Source organism: Manis pentadactyla, chromosome X (assembly GCF_030020395.1).
Source record: "Manis pentadactyla isolate mManPen7 chromosome X, mManPen7.hap1, whole genome shotgun sequence".
NCBI classification, from domain to species: Eukaryota; Metazoa; Chordata; class Mammalia; order Pholidota; family Manidae; genus Manis; species Manis pentadactyla.
This window is the reverse complement of record NC_080038.1, coordinates 46458907-46481474: the sequence shown is the minus strand read 5'-3', so window position 1 is coordinate 46481474 and position 22568 is coordinate 46458907. Positions and strand designations below refer to the sequence as shown.

Sequence of the window (22568 nt, the reverse complement as noted above, 5' to 3'; positions counted from 1 at the left end):
ATTATTTATGAAAGTGGACCTTATTAGAAATAGAAAGCTTAAACAGACCAATTTCCATAGAAATAAAAAAATATAAAGTTAGAACTATCCCCCTAAAAGCACCAGGCCTAGATGGTTTTGAAAAGGAAAACTCTCAATATTCAAAGACCATATAGTCCCAGCACTCTATAAACTGTCCCAGAACATTGAAAATGAAGGAAAACTTCATATTTGTTTTAATGAAGCAACTAAAACATTGATATGCAAACTTGATAAGGCAATAACAAAAAACAGTATGGATTGCTAACACAAGACATGCACACACACACAAACACAGTCTCTATACTAAATCCATCATCGTTCTTAATGGTGAAACACTAAATGCATTTCAAATTAAGACATTAAAAGATCATGACAAAGGCACGGATGCACACTGATTCCACCACAATTCATCAATTCATCATTGCCCTAGAGGTATTAACCAATGCAATTAGACAAATCACTTGGAGGCATAACAATTCAGAAAGAAGGAGAACTACCTATTTGCAGATGATATGTTTATGTACCTGAAAAGCCCAACATAATCAATGATAAAGGTTACTTAAGAAGACAATTCAATATGATAAACAGGATAGTAAAGTGCAATATAGATCTTAATAGCCTTCGTATAAACAAATAATAATTAGATTATAATGATGTAGAATCCATCTAAAACAGAAAAGATGATAATGGATGTAGGAATATATTTTGAATTTATTGAGAAAACTTTTAATATTTGTGAAATACACAAAGTAATCTTGAACAAATGGAAATATTTTACTTGTTCTTGGATACGATTATTGAACATCATAAAATTATACAATTTTTCCTTAAATTTATTAATAAATTTAACTTGGTTTCTATAAAAATGTCGATTAGCATTTGACACAGCCAGACATTTTGATACTAAATTTCACAATGGAAATAAGCATGCAAGAATACCAAGAAAAAAAAAGAAAAAGCTTCAAGGGGAGACTAGCCCTTTAAGAACTTTAAGACATTAAAGCACACTGTAAAAACTCTATTATTAAAACCGTATGTAGTATGAATAAATAGACAAATAGAATAGAATTCCAGAAATAAATAAAAACACATGTGCAACTTCCAATTTCATCATGATGTGATGAAGTTGCCATTTCAAATGACTTGAGAAAAGAATAACTGTTAAATAAATTTTGCTGTGATGTCTGGTTTTGCCATTTAGAGAGAGAGAAAATTAGATCTATACCTGAAGGTACACACAAGAATAAATTCCAAATGGAACCAGGATCTATATGTAAAAAATGAAATCATACAAATAACACAAGAAAGTGAGTAAATTCCTCCGTAATTTGTTTGTGAAGGGCTTTCCAATGAAGACTAAAAATCCAGAGGCCGTAAAAAATGGATTCATTTGAATTTATAAAATTCCACCTCTGCAGATTAGGTGATACTATGTAAATATTAGTTCTCTGATTTTGATAATTCAACTGTGATTACAAAAGAGAATTTCCTATTTTTAAGCAAATACATAATACTTCATTGTGGTGAATGAACATTGTGTCTGCAACTCACTCTCAAAGACTTCAGAAAAGAATTATACAGATAGATGTATAGCAAATTAGAGAGCTAGAAGATACAGATGGTGATATCGTAATATTTGGGGGACCTGGAAGACATGCATAATAGGAATTCTTTGTGTTATTCTTGTGACTTTCCTGTAAGTTAAATTGTGTCAAACATTTAAAAATAAATAAATGGAATTAAAAAAAATTTGATGCTCCAAGTTAAGGAGATTTTCTTCTATGTTTTCCTCTAAAATCTTTATTATTTTACTTTTCACATTTAGATCTGAAATACTTAAGAAATTAATTATTTTGCACATTATGTAGGAGTAAAATTTTCTTTTTTCCAGAGCAATATCAAACGGACAAAGTAGAATTAGAAAGGCGATCTTTTCCCCACTGCAATGTAATTGTACCTTGTTATAAATGATTATATATGTGTACATATATTTCCTGACTACCCAGCCTGTTCATGTCATCTAGATTTTATTCTTGTACCAGTACACAATCTGTTTTTTATTTTATTTTATTTTATTTTATTTTATTTTATTTTATTTTTTTTGGTATCATTAATATAGAATCATCACAGTACCTTAATTACTACAGTTTTCTAATAAGTTTTGTTATCTGGTAGGTTAGTGTGAGTCTTCCAGCTTTGTTTTTCTTCTTTAATGTTGTCTTGGCTCTTCTTCTGCTTTGTATTTCTAAGTCCATTTTTTAGTCATCTTGCCAATTTCCATCAAAAAAGAAAATGTAATTTTTACTGGAATTGTACAAAATCTATAGAGAGCATTTGGGAAATATTTGCATCTTTACAATATTGATTCTTCTAGTCTGAAAACATAGCATTTATTTGGAAATTCTTAAATTTCTCTGAATAATATTTTGTCATTTACAATGTAAGGACCTTGCACTTCTTTCATTAGATTGATTCCTTTGTATTTGGTTGTTTTTATGCTATTGTACGTGGTGTGGTCTTACTTTTTTCCAAAACATTTGTTGGTTGCAAATGTATAGAAAAATGATTGGTCTTTGTGTATTGACCCTGTATCTTGTGACTTTGCTTAATTCATTTATGTATTCTAAGAGCGTGCATGTTCTTCTGAATTGTATATGCACATAATTATGTCAGTTATGAATAAAGACATTTTAATTCCTTCCTTTTTGATTTAATTAACTTTTTGGCTTTATTTCTGTAGCTAAGATTACCAGTATGCTGTGGAACAAAAGTGGGAGTAATGGCCATCCTTGTACGAAACCCACGATTCCAAGTCTCAAGAAGAATGCTTTCAGTAATTCACCATTAGCTATGATGTTTGCTGTAGAGTTTTGCATGTAATCTTGATCAGAATAAATAATTTTCTTCTAGTCCTTAGTTTAAAAGATTATTTTTCTGCACTTACTGAGATTATTATATGATTTTTCTCCTTTTATGAATGTTAACAAATATGCTGATAGTCTTTTCCAATGCTAAACCATACCTACCTCCTGGAAAATGACCCTTTTAGTCATGATGTATTAACTTTTATATGTTACCAGATTCTATTTTCTAACATGTATTCTTGCTCCCATTTTAATCATGGGGTTAACCTGTAAGTTGCCTTTCTTGTAACGTTCTTATGACTTATGCCCTGCTTGGGGAAAATAAATTATGTAGAAACTTTTAGGACTTGGTCATTAAAAGAAGAACATGCAGAAGTATTCGGCAATATGTAAAGGGAAGGTAATCTGTTAGACTAGCTTCTGGGAATTAATCCCATGGGAAAAAATAAGATTGATTAGAACTTTGTATACAGCATGCCTATTACAGCAGTGTGTGGAATAATAAAATATTACAAATTGTGTGTCCAAGATTGCCTAAATATTGTCATTCAACCAACTCTGGATAAAATGACAATCTTTGGCAGAAGCAAGAGGCAAAGAAGAGCAATTAACACAGCAGACTGCCATAACGACTAAGCACTCTCTTCAAATCACACATGCCACCAAGAGAGGCATGCCGCCCTCTCCCAGGCTATGCTTTCTTCTAATAATAACAGAAATATGCAATTTGGATTCATAAAGACTTAGTTATTTTACCTTGATCCTACTTAGTTATTTCACCTTCAAGGTTTACATGAAACTTCGTTCCCTCTTGCTTCTCCTCCTCTGATTCTAACTATATCCTGAGCTCAGTTAAAATTTGTGGTCCTGGGACTTGAGAATATTTATAGTGGTTTCTTCCTATCTCATCTGTACCTCCTTTCCTTTTATTGACCAAAAATTTTTTTTCACTTAAATGCACTAATGTACTCCTTTTAATTTTTTCTAACATAAAATGTTATCTTCAAGCATAGTAAAAAACATTTGTGTACGTATCTATTGATAATCACCCTAAATGTAAATGGACTGAATGCACCAATCAAAAGACATAGAGTTACAGAATGGATAAAAAAGCAAGACCCATCTATATGCTGACTACAAGAGACTCACTTCAAACCCAAAGACACACACAGACTGAAAGTGAAGGGATGGAAAAAGATATTTCATGCAAACAATAGGGAGAAAAAAGCAGGTGTTGCAGTACTTATATCAGACAAAATAGACTTCAAAACCAAGAAAGTCACAAGAGACAAAGAAGGACATTACAGAGTAATAAAGGGGTGAGTCCAACAAGAGGATATAACTATTATAAATACCTATGCATCCAAAATATGAGCACCTACATATGTGAAACAAATACTAACAGAATTAAAGGAGGAAATAGAATGCATTGAATTCATTTTAGGAGACTTCAACACTCCACTCGCTCCAAAGGAGAGATCAACCAGGCAGAAAATAAGTAAGGAGACAGAGCCACTGAACAACACATTAGAACAGATGGACCTAGCAAACACCTATAGAACACTCTGCCCAAAAGCAGCAGGATACACATTCTTCTCAAGGGCACCTGGAACATTTTCTAGAATAGACCACATACTAGGCCACAAAAAGAGCCTCAGCAAATTCAAAAAGATTGAAATTGTACAAACCAACTTCTCAGATCACAAAGGTATCAAGCTACAAATAATTGTACAAGGAAAGCAAAAAGGCTCACAAACACATGGAGGCTTAACAACATGCTCCTAAATAATCAATGGATCACTGACCAAATTAAAACAGAGATCAAGCAATATATGGAGAAAAATTAAATCAACAGAACAACACCCCAACTTCTGTGGGATACAGCGAAGGCAGGTCTAAGAGGAAAGTATATAGCAATGCAGGAAATTTAAAAAATTAAAGAAGGAAGAACAATCCCAAATGAATAGTCTAAATTCACAATTATTGAAACTGGAAACAGAAGAACAAGTGAGGCCCAAAGTCAGTAGAAGGAGGGACATCATAATAAGAAATAAGTAAATTTGAGACAAATAAAACAACAGAAAAGTTAATGAAACCGAGAGCTGGTTCTTTGAGAAAATAAACAAAATAGATAAACCCCTAGCCAGAGTTATCAAGAAAAAAAGAATCTAAACACATAAACAGAATCAGAAATGAGAAAGGAAAAAATCACTACAGACACCACAGAAATAAAAAGAATTACTATAGAATATAAAGAAAAATTACATGCTGACAAACTGGATAACCTAGAAGAAATGGACAACTTTGTAGAAAAGTACAGCCTTCCAAGACTGACCCAGGAAGAAACAGAAAATCTGAACAGACCAATGACCAGTAATGAAATTGAACCGGTAATCAAAAACCTACCTAAGAACAAAATTCCTGGGCCAGATGGATTCACAGATGAATTTTGTCAGACATTTCGAAAGGACATAATACCCATTCTCCTTACAATTTTTCAAAAAATAGAAGAGGAGGGAATACTTCCAAACACGTTCTATGAAGCCAGCATCCCTCCAATACCAAAACCAGGCAAAGACACGACAAAATAAGAAAATTGCAGGCCTATATCTCTGATGAACATAGATGCAACAATACTCAACAAAATATTAGCAAACAATTTGAAAATATATCAAAAAGATCATCCATCATGATCAAGTGGGATTCATCCCAGGGATGCAAGGATGGTACAACATTCGAAAATCCATCAACATCATCCACTATATCAATAACAAGAAGGACAAAAGCCACAGGATCATCTCCATAGATGCTGAAGGAGCATTCGACAAAATTCAATACCTATTCATGATAAAGACTCTCAACAAAATGGGTATAGACGGCAAGTACCTCAACATAATAAAGGCCATATATGGCAGACCCACAGCCAACATCATACTTAACAGCGAGAAGCTGAAAGCTTTTCTTTTAAGATCAGGAACAAGACGAGGATGCCCAGTCTCCCCACTTTTATTCAACACAGTTCTGGAGATCCTAGCCATGGCAATCAGACAACACAAATAAATAAAAGCCATCCAGATTGATAAGGAAGAAGTTAAACTGTCCCTGTTTGCAGATGACATGATACTGTACATAAAAAACCCTAAAGAATCCACTCCAAAACTACTAGATCTAATATCTGAATTCAGCAAAGTTGCAGGATATAAAATATTAATACACAGAAATCTGTTGCATTCCTATACACTAACAATGAACCAGCCGTAAGAGGAATGAAGAAAACAATTCCATTCACAATTGCATCAAAAAGAGAAGTGAAAGATCTATACCATGAAAACTACAAGACACTCTTGAGAGAAATTAAAGAGGACACTAGTAAATGGAAATTCATCCCATGTTCTTGGGTAGGAAGAATTAATATAGTCAAAATGGCCATCCTGCCTAAAGCAATCTACAGATTCAGTGCAATTCCTATGAAAATACCGACAGCATCCTTCAACGAACTAGAGCAAATAGTTCTAAAATTCATGTGGAACCACAAAGGACCCCGAATAGCCAAGGCAATCCTGAGAAGGAAGAATAAAGCAGGGGCATTATTCTCCCCAACTTCAAACTCTACTTCAATGGCATAGTAATCAAGACAATTTGGTACTGGCACAAGAACAGACCCATAGACCAATGGAACAGAATAGAGTCCAGATATAAACCCAAGAATATATGGTCAATTAATATACCATAAAGGAGCCATGGATATACAATGGGGAAACGACAGCCTCTTCAACAACTGGTGTTGGCAAAACTGGACAGCTATATGTAAGAGAATGAAACTGGTTTACTGTCTAACTCCATACACTAAAGTAAACTCAAAATGGATCAAAGACCTGAATGGAAGTCATGAAACCATAAAACTCTTAGAAGAAAACACAGGCAAAACTCTCTTGCATATGAACATGAGCAACTTTTTCAAGAACATATCTCCGTTGTCAAGGGAAACAAAAGCAAAAATGAACAAGTGGGCCTGTATCAAACTAAAAAGCTTCTGTGCAGCAAAGGACACCATCAGTAGAACAAAAAGGCATCCTACAGTATGGGAGAACATATTCACAAATGACATATCTGATAAGGGGTTGACATCCAAAATATATAAACAGCTCCTGTGCCTCTACAACCAAAAAGCAAACAACCCCATTAAAAAATGGACAGAGAATATGAACAGACACTTCTCCAAAGAAGAAATTCGGATGGCCAACAGGCACATGAAAAGATGCTGCACATCTGTATTGATAATCAGTTTATCAATTGCTGTGCACAGGCTTAAATGCTAATTTGGGCTCGATATGCAAGACACACCACCACAAGCCACAGCCGTTTAGCATATTTTCACTTTATTAAAAGAGGAGGAGAGAGATAAGGGAAAAGAGAGAGACACAGAGAAGTTTCAGGAAAACAACAAAAAGGAAGAACAAGAAAGAAAGAAAGAATCAGTCCATCATACCACTAGGACCTCATCATCAGCACCGGGAAACAAATCATCACGGGCAAGTCTCAGGGGAGGAGGACAAGTCAGCAGTACTCCAAGCACGATTGGGAGAAGGCTGCTCACGGTTTCTCTAAGCTGATATTTATGCTAGTTTAAACAAAAGAGGCTCAGTGCCAATAGGCGCATGCATGAGTCACGTACGGACCCAGATCTGGCCAGGAGCCGGGGCCGCGTTCATGGCTCGCTGTTAATAGAAACGTCCTGGGCGCGTTCCCCAAGGTAGTTATCCCGGGCACATAGCCCAAGGACAAGTGTCTCTGGCACGCAGCCCAGGGTTGTTGTTCCCTTCTCCCTGAGGAGTGGCCAGCTCCTCTGGGAAAGGAGTGCATACCTTGAGCCTGGTAAACTCATATGACCCCGAGCAGGCCTTAACATTTTATACTTTACTACAATTCGGTCCTAGGGCTGCTTGGGGAAATATGCATAGTGTCTGTATGTGCACGTCTCAACACAAACATGGTACGTATCTTTCGCATACGGCGATGCATTCAAAAGTTACAGAAGCACAAAACAATGGGGGTTATAATTATTAATAGAAGAGGGGTATATATAGCTGAGAAATATTTGTAGGCAGTGGAACTTCCAAACAAAGAGTCCCACCAGTGGTGATTAGAGTCCTGGGTTATAACATGAGAAAGGTCTTTTAATTGGTTGAATGTTATAGTGGTAATCAATTGATGCTCAGCTAGGGCTCTTTGATTATTAGCCAAAGGACGAGATAACAATTGGGAATTCTGTAAGATGGTTGCTAGAGTTAAATTCAGATATGCAGAAGGAGGTTGTAAGTGAGGAGGAGTCCAGGAAAAAGCCTCATCATCCTCCAGATCGGGAGCTAGGTAGAAAACACCACCGTTCCAGTGGAGCAACTCGAGACGCTGCAGACATCCTGAGAAGGGAGAGGAAAGTCCCATGCTGTGTAATTCCGTCAGGTTAGAGCTAGCAAAACAGACATGTTGGGGTTCTATCTCATATAAAACAGAAAAATTGCTTATTGGGAATGCAGTGAGAATACACAAGTTAGTTGAATGAGAAAGCAAACAGGGTTCCATTATACGAAGAAGGCCATTACAAACTGGCCCTTGGTCAGTAGATAGACAATCAGTTAGTTTGTAAATAATATTACTATTGTCTATATGAGTGCCTTCTATCTGTGCTTGTAGAAAATAATTATCCTTAATAATAGGCAAAGTATGAAAAGAACGTAAGGTTTTAACAACTTTAGGAAAGTAACAAATAACAGTGCCTACGCACCATAAAGCAGTGCAATTAACAACGGGAGCATTCATGGCTATCCAAACATTATTGGTAATAGAGAGCATAGTTCTCCAAGTGTCGGGAGAACTTTGCGTAAGGAGACGTTGTGCATTTTCTTTTTGTATTAAAGTGTACAATAATTGCAAGGAACATTTAGTCCAACTGAATAAAGCAGTAGTATTAGTCTCAATCCAATATTGCTTAATACTAGAGTCAGTAAAGATATGCAACATCTGTTTCTGATAAGCTAACGTTTGCTCATGGGGAATAATAGTAGTGGGTAACCATTTAGCATTTAAGGTCACAGCTTTGGATACATCTGATCCAGTATTTTTAAGGCGATGCGCTAAAGCTTCTAAATCAATAGAATTATCTACACCTAATCTAGAGCCAAGGCCACCTAAAAGAGTGTCATACCAAGCACGGCATTTATGGTTGAATTTAGGTAAGGTGGGAAAAGAAATGTTAAAATGTATTACTCTCTGGGGTGCAGCAACAGAGATATTGGTACAGGTCCTAGGGATACGCACTATCTGAGGGGTGGCACTCTTCAGGGGTTGTTTTACTGAGACCCATATATAATCTACCCAAGATGTCTTATTTATGATTGGAGTGGTGTTAGTACAAAGAATAAAATGAGAACTGTTAACAGTTCAATTCAGATTATGTTTTGAATTATTACAGTATTGCACAGTCTGTAAAATGCTAGCTACAAAACTAGTATAAGTATTTGAATGAGTGGAAATATTCGCACTACAACAAGTAACATTAACTTTGGTTTTAAAAATAAAATTAATAGGTGGGGAGCTAGAAACTACCATGCGGTATCGGTTTTCCTTATTTCCTTTCCATACAGTCATATTGCTATTTGCTGATACTGTTACATTTGCAATAGAACAGGGTTGGTTAGCACGACGCTGGAAAGAATCTTGGGAGCGTGGTACAGTAAGGTTCTTCCATGCATACTGCCACTCAGCTCTGGTAATGTTGTAGTGGATTGGCAGTCCTAGTTGAGTTCCAGGTGTCCACGCATTACTCATTGCAGGTGTCCACAGCAGAGGAGTCTATAATATAATCTAGTTCCGTAAAAACAATTGGTTAATAGGATACATTTCAGGTTGTTCTTGTTGAGGGAACATGACTACAACTACATTGTTGTCTCCTTGAGCTATAACTTTCCAGCCCGTGGAGGGTCTGCAGCATGTCTTTCTACCCTTACTTTGGTTCCAGCAAATCTCATGGTGGGGTTAGGAGGAGTATCTATCTTTTCCCAGTGATCAGTAGTAGCCTAAGGGATTATTTGTATTTGTGCTATTCTGGTGCCGGGCAAGAAGTGTAGAGTCTCTTTAGAAACATTATGTAGTAGAATTTTAATTTCTCCTACGTAGTCTGAATCAATGATATCAGCCATTATCTGGATCTCTTTTTGAGCTAAACTGGACCGGGGAGCTATCTGACCATAATATCCCTTGGGTATTTGGATGCCTAATCCAGTAGCTACAGTTTCAGTAGTGGCGGGATCTAGCCATACTTCTATATTATGCAGGTCATAGCCTGCGGAAGCAGTAATGCTAGCATAAGGGGCTTGAGCATTGGGATGGACAGCCCCTTAAAATGAGACCCATTATCACTTTGAATTTGCAAAGGGATGACATAATATAGAGCAATGATGTCTAGAGTCTTGATGGTATAGTTCTGAGCGGCTCGCTTATATGTACAGGCTACTAGGACACCCGAATACGTGTCCACACATGTACAGATGTATTTGCATCTCTTAGATAGAGGTAGGGGTCCAATATAATCTATTTGCCAAATTTGAGTGGGTGCTTTGCCTTGCAAGAGTTCTCCAGTTATAATCTTGGGCAAAGGCCAGTGTTCATCTAGTTGGCAAGTTGTGCATTGTTCTTTAACTGTTTTTAGGTCAGATAAAGGGACACCTATTCTGCGGTCCGGTGCCCACCTGTGCATAGCAGCAGAGCCTGCATGTCCTGTCTTGTGATGAATCCATCGTGCAAGTGCTAATGTTTCATCACTAATGGGAGTAGAACATTCCACTTCAGCTATAGCTGCTAAGCAATCCACATCAGCGTTATACTCACGTTCAACCGAAGTCTTCTTAGCGTGAGCGCCTACATGGAACACAGACAGGTTAGGGGTTTTAGCAATTTCCCAAATATCTTTCCAAATATCGGCTCCCCAAAGATCTTTGTCGTAAAATTTCCATTGATCTTTTTCCCATTCAGGCATCCAAGTGCCTAATCCTTGGGCTACTGCCCAAGAGTCAGTAAAAATATGACATTCCTTATCTCTCTCAAAGTTCATTGCCTGGTAGGCTGCTTGTAATTCAACAAATTGGCTACTTTTTCCTTCACCACTGGTCTCTAAGACCATTTTAGTCACTGGATTATAAACTACTGCTTTCTAATATCTAGTATGGCCAATATATTTAGCCGAACTGTCAGTAAACCAGGCATGCTTTTTTCTGCTCAGTTGAGAGGGAATTATAGCCATAGTTATATACAACAGGGGAATTAACCAGTTCTATTGCTATTGGTTGAAAGTCATCTATTGTGGGAGTGTCTATTATTTGTTCATGTAGACCTAATATTCCAGATGGCCCAACTTTAGCTCTATTTTGAATATACCATTTCCACTGAATAATGCTGGATTCTTGAGCATGCCTAATTTTATGGGAAGCTGGATCACTCATAATCCACTGCATGATTGGTATACTGGGTCTCAGGGCTACTTCATGATTAAGGGTTAATTGTTCAGTTTCAGTTAATGCCCAATATGCTGCCAGTAGTTGTTGTTCAAAAGGAGTATAATGCTGTCCTGATTCAGGTAATTTTTGGGCCCCAAATCCTAGGGGAACCCGTTTAGAGTCTTGTTTTTGCCATAAGCTCCAATTAGCATAATTTGAGTAACCATAAGCTCTAAGGGTCCCTCTCGTATAGGCCACAAGTCAAGGGCAGCCTGAATTGTAGCCTTTGCTGCCTCAAATGCTTGGATTTGTTCGGGCCCCCAGTCAAACTCATATTTCTTCCTAGGGATCTTATATGAGGGCTGTAAAATCTGTCCCAAGTGGGGAATATGGTTCTTCTAATATCTAAACAGACCAATAAACTTGTGAGCTTCCTTTTTATTCCTAGGAGGGGCAAAATCTAGAATTTTCTCTCGGGCTTTTGGTAATATGGCCCTGTGCTCGAAATTCCAATGAATTCCCAAAAATGTCACTTCTTGTGCTGGTCCTTGTATTTTGTCTGGATTGATTTCCCAACCTTTCTGTTTCAGAGGAGTTACCATTTGGTCTAAATAACACTGCACTAAATGCTCATCAGGACCTTGGATTAAAATATCATCTATATAATGAGTAATTAATAAATCAGGGTGAATTGGACATTCATCTAAATGTTTGGCAACCAGGCGGTGACAAATAGTTGGGCTATGCTTATAGCCTGTGGCAGGTGGGTGAAGGTATATTGACATCTTTGCCACATGAATGCAAAATATTCCCATTGCTTGGAGTCAATGGGAATAGTAAAAAAAGCATTGGCTACATCTATGACTGCATACCAGGTACCAGGATGAGATTGGATATGTTCAATTAAAGTTATTGTTTCAGGAACTGCAGCAATTAGGGGAGGAGTGACTTTGTTCAATTCTCTATAGTCTACAGTCATCCTACAGGAACCATCAGTTTTCTTTACTGTCCAAACTGTGACTCACCTCTACCGGAACGGTCTTAAGGACCTCAGCCAGTTGGGGCACATCTGCATTACACAGTTTTCCACCCCAGGGCTCACTGAGACCAGTTCCCAAAGCCCATTCTTTGACAAGGGAGGAAAACTGAGGGTCCTCCCAGCCAGGAATATCACAAATCACGCATAAAACCTCACTCTTTTTCTTAAAAGGGGGCATTGCTTCGGTGGTCGTGCGTATCCTGTCCGTGATGCCAATTTGTATTGATAATCAGTTTATCAATTGCTGTGCCCAGGTTTAAATGCTGTTTTGGGCTTGATACGCAAGACACACCACCATAAGCCACAGCCGTTTAGTATACTTTCACTTTATTAAAAGAGGAGGAGAGAGATAAGGGAAAAGAGAGAGACACAGAGAAGTTTCAGGAAAACAACAAAAAGGAAGAACAAGAAAGAAAGAAAGAAAGAAAGAATCAGTCCATCATACCACTAGAACCCCATCATCAGTACCGGAAAACAAATCATCACGGGCAAGTTTCAGGGGAGGACGACAAGGCAGCAGTACTCCAAGCATGATCGGGGGAAGGCTGCTCACGGTTTCTCTAAGTTGATATTTATGCTAGTTTAAACAAAAGAGGCTCAGTGCCAGTAGGCGCATGCATGATTCACGTTCGGACCCGGATCTGGCCAGGAGCCAGGGCCGTGTTCGCGACTTGCTATTAATAGAAACGTCCCGGGCACGTTTCCGAAGGTAGTTATCCCGGGCACATAGCCCAAGGACAAGTGTCGCTGGCACGCAGCCCAGGGTTGTTGTTCCCTTCTCCCTGAGGAGTGGCCAGCTCCTCTGGGAAAGGAGTGCATACCTTGAGCCTGGTGAACTCATGTGACCCCGAGCAAGCCTTAACATTTTCTACTTTACTACAACATCGCTAATCATCAAAGAAATGCAAATTAAAACCACAGTGAGATATCACCTCGCACCAGTTAGGATGGCCAACATCCATAAGACAAACAACAACAAATGCTGGTGAGGATGTGGAGAAAGGGGGAACCCTCCTTCTCGGCTGGTGGGAATGTAAATTGGTTCAACCATTGTGGAAAGCAGTATGGAGGTGCCTCTCAAAACTCAAAATAGAAATACCGTTTGACCCAGGAATTCCACTCCTAGAAATTTACCCTAAGAATATAGCAGCCCAGTCTGAAAAAGACATATGCACCCATATGTTTATCGCAGCACTATTTACAATAGCCAAGAAATGGAAGCAACCTAAGTGTCCATCAGTAGATGAATGGATAAAGAAGATGTGGTACATATACACAATGGAATATTACTCAGCCATAAGAAGAAAGCAAATCCTACCATTTGCAACAACATGGATGGAGCTCGAGGGCATTATGCTCAGTGAAATAAGCCAGGTGGAGAAAGTCAAGTATCAGATCATTTCACTCATCTGTGGAGTACAACAGCAAAGCAAAAACTGAAGGAACAAAACAGCAGCAGACTCACAGAACCCAAGAATGTACAAACAGTTGCCAAAGGGAAAGGGACTGGGAAGTGTGGGTGGGAAGGGAAGCATAAGGGGATTAAGGGGCATTACGATTAGCACACATAATGTAGGGCGGGATCATGGGGAAGGCAGTATAGCACAGAGAAGACAAGTAGTGACTTATGCTGATGGACAGTGACTGTAATGGGGTATGTGGTGGGGACTTGAAAAAGGGGGAATCTAGTTATCAGAATGTTGCCCATGTGATTGTATATCAATGATACCTTAATAAAAAGAAAGCATGTCAATGCCTTTGAAAACTATCTATATCTCAGGTACTTACTTAAACCTGTAGATTTCCCTACTTATTACCAGGATAAAATGTAAATGGCCCCCAGTAAGGGGTTGTTTAAATGAATTATGGTACATCTGTAGCCTACTGTATTCAGGCACTAATAAATATATGTTTAAAGATTATCTAAAATATCCAAATTTGTCTGCAATATATGGGATATGAAATTTACAAAATGCTTGTGGAATATTATTTCAATTTTACTTTAGAAAAATAAACATGAGGACTTCTAGTTAGAAATGGTTTGTGGCAGTCAGCTCTCAGTTTACCTTCTCTGAACATTCTATTTAAATAAGTATTAATAGGTATGACACTTCTGTTTAAAAGGTAGAAAGTCATGACAAAGTTGTGACAATAATACCAACTGAGACAAAAGCTTGTTAAGTTAAGAAAGCACAAAAGCACACATTTTTAAGGACACCAAAGAACTGTGTGTATGAAGAGGTTTAGAGAAATTAATTTTATAGCAGAACATGTCTCCTTGGTGAACAGAGGTCAGTTGCCACTAGAGTTATGTGCTGAGTCTTTGTAGACTAAGGAGCAGACCAACAACAGGCAAAGGGACTTTGCTGGAGTAAAAAAAAAAGCTAGTAGGACTTTTAGAAACACATAGGATGGTTTGACAGATGGTGTCTTCAGGAGGCCCAAACAATAGACAATGATAAGTAGGGATGTATATGAAGTTTGGTAGGGGTCAGGGATCAAATTTCCTTTCACATGGACATTCATCTGATCCAGCATCTTCTGTCAAAAAGATTTTCCTGAGTACTTCTGGTTTGAACTCAGAAATGCCCAGAGCTGAAAGGAGCATCCTTCCTACCCATAAAATAAGAAGTGGGAAAACTGCAAATTAATGACTCACTTTGGAACCCTTCGGAGAACTGAGGTCTCACGGAAAACTTCACACACAAAATTTAGTGAAAGATAGGTACTTGCGGGTAGAAAGAGGATCAAAGTAAGCATTTGCTTACTTGGGACACACACTACATGAATGCTATATAAGCCATTAACAAGATTAAATTAGAAAATTTCAATAAATTTCTAAAGGCTGAGTGGGGGCTACCAGGGAAGTATGAAGTCTGGGAGGAGTTTCACACCATCCTGTGAGCTTTTCCTCCAGGATCCCCACTAGATGCCCACAAAAAAGATCTGTGAGGATCCTTAGAAAGCTCACTCTTGCTGCTTGCTGGGAGAGAAAATTTAGCAACCCCTGCCAAAATCCCAGCAGACACATCTTCCCTATTTTCTTTATGGCTTAATCTACAGGGCAGAAGGCATCAATGTTCTCTGTATCTCTTTGCACCTTTCCTGTAAATCTAAAGTTATTCGCCCCAAAGGATTATTTATATATATTTTTAAAAAGCTTTCATTGAGAAAGATAAAATATGCACTTCCTGACATCCAGAAGCTGGTCAGGCACTCACAGCTCGGCCATGCTATTCTCCTAACACACAAACATTTTCACAGAATACCAATCTTGACCAAGGTTATTCTGAGAGCGTGATAAAATGACACCAAGTATGGCTTCTCCACAATTGTGTCTCAGCGCAGACAAAAACAAGGTCCCTGTGCCACACATCAAATACCACATGCCCTCTTTCTTGGCGAAAATGAGTGACTGCTACTTCTTTGCCAATTATAAATTTATCTTCCTTCTAGTCCCCCCTCCCTATAGAGAAACTGTATTGAGATACCCAGTCACAAAATTGCCCATACCTTCTTAAAGCACTTGATCTAGATTGAAACTTCCTTTCCTTAGACTCTCCGCAAGTCATTCAACCCAAGCTCAAATCCTTTAGTAGGTTCTTTTAAACACCGTCTTATCAACACCCCCCAACAAAAAGTGATTCTCCATGGCGCATGTTCTCCCTTGTTACAGCTTGTTTAATTACAGGTATCTTTCTAGACGTCGTTGGCTGAAGAACATTGACATCTTAACATTTGAATTTGCTTGATGCCTTAGGATGAAGATCACCCGACTGAACATGTAGGTCTATTTCTGCTGTCTATTATTTTCCATTTATCTATTTGGCTACTCTTATATCAGTCCCATATTGTCTTGATTGCTGTAAATTTATAAGCAAGTCCTGAAGTAGGGCAATGTAACTGGACTTTTTCAAGAAAATTTTGAGTATGCTAGATATTTCATGTTTTTACATTATTTTTGAATCAGTTCACCAATTTCTTCAAAAAATCTGTTGCAGTTTTGATAGGGAATCTATAAATAAGTTTGGGGAGAAATGACATAAAATGGTGAGTTTTTAAGTCTTGCTGCATTTATTTAGGTCTTTTAAAATTTCTCTTAGTGATAGTTGATAGCTTTCGGTGTAAGAATTTTGCACACTTTTGCTAGATTTATTCTTAGATATTTAGAGTTATCTGATACTATTTTAAATGACATTATTATTATTATTTTTAAACATTTTTTAAAAATTTTGGTATCATTAATCTACAATTACATGAGGAACATTATGTTTACTAGACTCCCCCCTTCACCAAGTGCCCCCCACATATCCCATTAGTCACTCTCCATCAGCGTAGTGAGATGCTATAAAATCACTACTTGTCTTCTCTGTGTTGCACAGCCCTCCCTGTGCCCCACCCCTCACATTATACATGCTAATCATAAGGCCCCCTTTCGTCTTCTCTCCCCCTTCTCCCTCCCTGCCCACCCATCCTCCCCAGTCCCTTTCCCTTTGGTAACTGTTAGTCCTTTCTTGGGTTCTGTGAGTTTCCTGCTGTTTTGTTCCTTCAGTTTTTGCTTTGTTGTTATACTCCACAGATGAGTGAAATCATTTGGTACTTGTCTTTCTCCGCCTGGCTTATTTCACTGAGCATAATACCCTCTAGCTCCATCCATGTTGTTGCAAATGGTAGGATTTGTTTTCTTCTTATGGCTGGATAATATTCCATTGTGTATATGTACCACCTCTTCTCTATCCATTCATCTACTGATGGACACTTAGGTTGCTTCCATTTCTTGGCTATTGTAAACAGTGCTGCGATAAACATAGGGGTGCATCTGTCTTTTTCAAATTGGGCTGCTGCATTCTTAGGGTAAATTCCTAGAAGTGGGATTCCTGGGTCAAATGGTATTTCTATTTTGAGCTTTTTGAGAGACCTCCATACTGCTTTCCACAATGGTTGAACTAATTTACATTCCCACCAGCAGTGTAGGAGGGTTCCCCTTTCTCCACAACCTCGCCAACATTTGTTGCTGTTTGTCTTTTGGATGGTGGCGATCCTTACTGGTGTGAGGGGATATCTCATTGTGGTTTTGATTTGCATTTCTCTGATGACTAGCCATGTGGAGCATCTTTTCATGTGTCTGTTGGCCATCTGAATTTCTTCTTTGGAGAACTGTCTGTTCAGCTCCCCTGCACAATTTTAATTGGATTGTTCACTTTTTGTTTGTCGAGGTGTGTGAGCTCTTTATATATTTTGGATGTCAAGCCTTTATCGGATCTGTCATTTATGAATATATTCTCCCATACTGTAGGATGCCTTTTTGTTCTACTGATGGTGTCCTTTGCTGTACAGAAGCTTTTCAGCTTGATATAGTCCCACTTGTTCATTTTTGCTTTTGTTTCCCTTGCCCGGGGAGATATACTCATGAAGAAGTCGCTCATATTTATGTAAATGACATTGTTTTTTAAATTGCATTTTCCAGTCATTCATTAATAGTGTATGGACACAGTTGATTTATTTTTTTGGCTTTGTATCCTGTGACCTTGTTAAACATGCTTCTTAGTTTCAGCAATATTTTGTAGATTGAATATGCTTTTATTAACAAAATCATGTATTCTGTGGTAATTACAGTTTAAATTCTTCCTTGCCAATCCTTATGATCTTTATTTTATTTCCTTGCCTTATAGAACTGATGAGGTCCTCTAGTGCAATATTAAATAAGAGAGAGTCTCCCCGTGTTATGGAGCAACCACTTAGCCTTTGATCATTGAGTATAAATGTTACATGCAGGTTTTTCATTGATATAGTTTATTAGGTTGAGGATATCCTTTGATAAATATTGAGACACATCTTACCACCCAGAAATCAGTTTAGTTTGGTAGATGGTCCACATGCTCTCACAAAGAATGTGTATTCTGAAGTTGGTAGGTGTTAGGATTCATAAATATCAGTTAGGTAAAGTTGGTTGGTAGTGTTCAACATAATATCCTTTGTCATATTTTTTTGTCTAGTTTTGTGAATTTCTGGCAGAAAGATGTTGAAAGTACACAATTACAATTGTGGGTATGTCTATTTATCCCTGTATCATTGACAATAATTCTTTCATATATTTCAAAGCTCTGACGTTAGTTGATTCCAAATTTGGATTGCTATGTATTTTTAATGGACTTATATAGGTTTTCTTTTTGAAAGATAAAAATACTGTTTAAAAAGTTTTTAATTTTTTATATTGAGACCATCTTCAATAAATAGTGTTGTGAAAATTGGGCAGCTGCATGAAAAACAATGAAACTGGGTCACTGTCTTATACCATAAACAAAAATGAACTCAAAATGGATTAAAGACCTAAAATAAGATATGAAACCATGAAACTCCTAGAGCAAAACTCTTGAAAACCAATCAACATTAGCAATTTTTTCTGTATATGTCTCTCCAGGCAAGGAGAACAAAAGCAAAAATACACAAGTGGGACTACATCAAACTAAAACCCTTCTGCACATCGAAGGAAATCATCTGCAAAATGAAAAGGCAACCTACTGTATGGGAGAAAGATAAAAATGCTCTTAAATTATGTAGTGTTGATAGTTGCCCGGCTCTGTGTATATAAAAAACACAGTCTTGTACACTGTAAAAGTTGAGTTTTATGGTATTTGAGTTATATCTTAATAAAGCTGTTTTTTAGAAAGAATATGTATAGTAACCTAAAATGTTCATAAATATATTGCTAGGTTTACATACATATATGTATGTGTGCGTATGTGTACATATATATATATCAGTATAAAAATTACAGAATTATCTTTAAATTATATACACAACAAAAAATATAAAGGAAATGATATGTGACAGATATCCCCAATGCAACCTCTTTGCCAGAGTGGCAATGTTGCAAACAAAAATATCAAAACTAAGCTATTTCTCAGGCAGAACCTTCATGGTGGTTCTAACGTAGACCCTGTTTGCTTTCCAACCCTGGTTTTCCAGCTCTCTTATTGATGACATGTACAACCTGATATCCTTGGATAAGATTTATTTTTGATTCAATGATCCTGAGCGTTCTGTTGTTCATAACCGCACACCCTGATTAATGCAGAGGTTGGCAGATGTAAGTGCTATTTACAGTCATAGAGGGAAAAGAAACATTTTATTTCTAAAACCACTTTATTGAGGTGTGATTGATGTACAAATACCTGTACATATTTAATATATACAAATTGATTTAAAGAAATTTCTAAGAGAGAAAACGTACAAGGAAGAAAAGAGAGCCCCAGGCCTCAACATAGAGCATGTCAGCTTGAAGAGGAGTTTAGAGGAAGAGGAGCCAAAAAATGAACCAAAGAATAGAATTCACACAAGAAGGAAGAAAACCAGAGGAGCGTGGTTTCTTGAAATCCAGAAGATTCAAGGGAAAGGAAGTAGGCAGCACATTCCATGCTACTAAGTAGTGAAACAGGGGCAGAGGAATGATGTTTGATTTAACATCAGAAAGTTGTTGGAGAACAAGAAAGAAACAATGTAGAGGACAGAAGGGGATGCAAGAATTGTTGGAGGGGGAGATGAGGAAGCAGAGACAACCCATTTAGAAAACATATCATGAAAGTTTGGCTGTGAAGAACAGCAGATATGTAAACAGTAAATAGTAGGGAAGTATCATCAAAGGAAGGAATTTGTTTAAGACAGAGAATAGTGGAGCATGATGGTATAATGATGGGAATGACCACTAGAGCAGGAGAATATGAAGATGCAAGAGCCACAGTGGTTATCTGTAGGGATAACATATTTTAAAGGGTGAAAGTGAAGATGAGATGCACTGGAAATGCTAGATTTGTTAAAATTATGACCCACCTGCCCCATGCTTCATACTCTTACTTAAAGACAAGCTGGCACCTACATCCCCATGGATGGCCAAATTGAGAATGAAGGGTTAACAAACCAGTAATGGCCAGAAGATGAAGGAATGGGATTTGAAGTCCATGAACTCAAGACTGAGTAATAGAGTTTAATGTAGAATGACAAATTTTAAATTTGAGAAATGTGTTGGCTAGGGGTTATTATGTGCCACTGATAGTTCTTTGGCATGTATGTGAATGTGTGTTGTATGTTCAGAGTTGGGGAAGGGTGGAGCTGTGGAAAGATCATGTTGTTAAGTAAAAAGATTGTCCCTACAATGAAGCAAATTAGTAGAGGGGACTTTCTCCTTTACAGAGGGAGGAAAGGGCAGTCCTCAAGACAGAGAAGAAAAACTAGGAACAAGGATCAACCCAGAATGAAATCTGGAGATGGGTGATTTTATTCCTGGACTTTAAGGATCATTGATACTTAGCCATCATATCCTAGTAGTTTTGTTCCATATTATAATTCCCTCTAGTTCCTCTAGTTATATTTACCCTGTCATTAAAATCTGCTGCTCCTGTAATATCTAGACAGGTATTTGGGGATATTTAAGAAGTAGGGCTGTGGGGAGGTGGAGGTGATGCCTGAAGCAGCATGGGAGGCTCTACGAGATTGGGAAATCCTTGAGGAAACAGGATGCCGAAGTGGTGGCAGGGGCCATGTGTAAGCTATTTCTCACAGTATGAAGAAAGGCCATAGGAGAAGGATGTACTCCTCTGAGAAGCATGAGAAGAGGCAGCATGAGAATGCCAGCTGTGAGGTGCAGTGGAGGGGGTAAAAAATTCCATGAAGATTGAGAAAGCATTGTTGCAAAGCACTGTGGAGAAGGTAAAGGATGTAGTGGTGACTGAGATCGAGGCACTTTATGGGGCAGCTGTGGGATTAATGGGATTAGTACATAAATCAAGTAATATAGAAGTCAAATGTACAAATACATATGACTTGATTGTTTTTCCTACAACTCTTGATGTGAGATCAAAACCAGAATGATTAGAGCCAAAACAGTTCCCACAACTCGTGACCGGCCTCACATGGTTTCGGTATCCTTGAGGAGCGTCATGCCCCAGGGCTAGACTCAGGGTCAGATAACAATTGTGTGTTGTGTTGAACCCCTTACTGAGAATTCTTTAGATGTTTAAGTTCATTTGCTCAATAAATATGAGGAGTGCCTTTTCGGCATTACTCTTGTGCTGTCACACCTTGAGTCCCCTGGCTGGCCTCTCAGATCTTCAGCATTCCGTCGCGTTCCCTCCAAATCTGCGGGTCAGAGGCAGAGGGGAGCCAACAAGTGGCACCCGAACAGGGACCTCAGAGTGGGAAAGCTCCTGAAGATCGTCGATCCGGTAAGACTACCGGGAAAGCATACATAGAGCCAGGATCGAGACGTCAGGCACACTATAATGGGCCAACATGAAACTAAAGCAGATAATCCAGAGGATTACACAAGCCCATGGAATTCCCCTGTATTTGTTATAAAGAAGAGGTCAGGAAAATGGAGACTCTTACATGACTTAAGACAAATTAATGCAGTCCTTAAATCTATGGGACCTTTACAACAAGACCTCCCTTCTCCGGCTATAAAGACTGGGACATGGCTATCAATGATCTTAAAGATTGTTTTCTTACTATTCCTTTAGCTTTGGCAGGGAAAAGTTTGCTTTTACTGTATGTACCCTCCTTAAATTTACAAGCTCCTTCAGAAAGATTCCAATGGAAAGTATTTCCTCAAGGAATGTTAAATAGCCCTACAGTTTGTCAAAATTATGTGCACAGGGCTCTCTTGTCCCCTCCTGGCGTAAGCCAGGAGCTCTGTCTGTTCTTTCACTTTATCTCTAAATAAAAGCCTCTCCCTGGCTCTCCTACCTTGGGTGTTTGCTAAGTTCATTCTTTGACTCTGCAAACAAGAACCCCGGCATTATTTTGGTGGGCTCATCTGGGATAACTAAGGAGGTGAGTATTGGCATCCGAGCCTGCCTTTTCTTTCACTGTCCTTATAGAAGGAAGCTGTCTATGGCACACAACATAGGGCGCTCGTCAGCCACTTAAATGGGACTAGCCCGGCTACCGGTCTCAAAGTCTCGAGCGACAGGTTCCCCTGCATCTCCCTCAGTGGATCCCCCGTCTCCCTTGGGAGCCGGGAAAGTCTCCTGAGTGGAGGCCAGGATTCCCTTTCAGAGGCATCTCCTTGGATGCGAGGGACTGAGGAAAGCCGTGGGCCACTGCGAGAGTCTAGGCTGAGGCTACACTTGAGCGGCTTCTCAAAGGTCCGCGTGT

The 22568-nt window shown here is 38.3% G+C and overlaps 2 long non-coding RNA genes across 6 annotated transcripts in view; one reads left to right on the top strand and one right to left on the bottom strand.

The window, feature by feature from the left end:
- The window catches only part of LOC130682039 (uncharacterized), a 121276-nt gene extending 99075 nt beyond the window's left edge, over positions 1–22201 (top strand). For 3 of the 5 annotated variants that reach the window (XR_008995348.1, XR_008995349.1, XR_008995351.1), the window contains 3 exons: positions 10594–10821; positions 16108–16200; positions 18838–22201. This is a non-coding gene — a long non-coding RNA (uncharacterized LOC130682039). Of the gene's footprint in view, positions 1–2761; positions 2931–10593; positions 10822–16107; positions 16201–18837 lie in introns of those variants that run through there. The other 2 variants (XR_008995350.1, XR_008995352.1) reach the window with 1 other exon arrangement.
- On the bottom strand, positions 8759–13037 carry LOC118916704 (uncharacterized). The gene is made up of 3 exons (XR_008995353.1): positions 12862–13037; positions 10634–10802; positions 8759–9749 (listed from the first exon to the last, which is right to left on the bottom strand). It is a non-coding gene; the product is annotated as an uncharacterized LOC118916704 (long non-coding RNA).
- Positions 22202–22568: the final 367 nt, after the last annotated feature.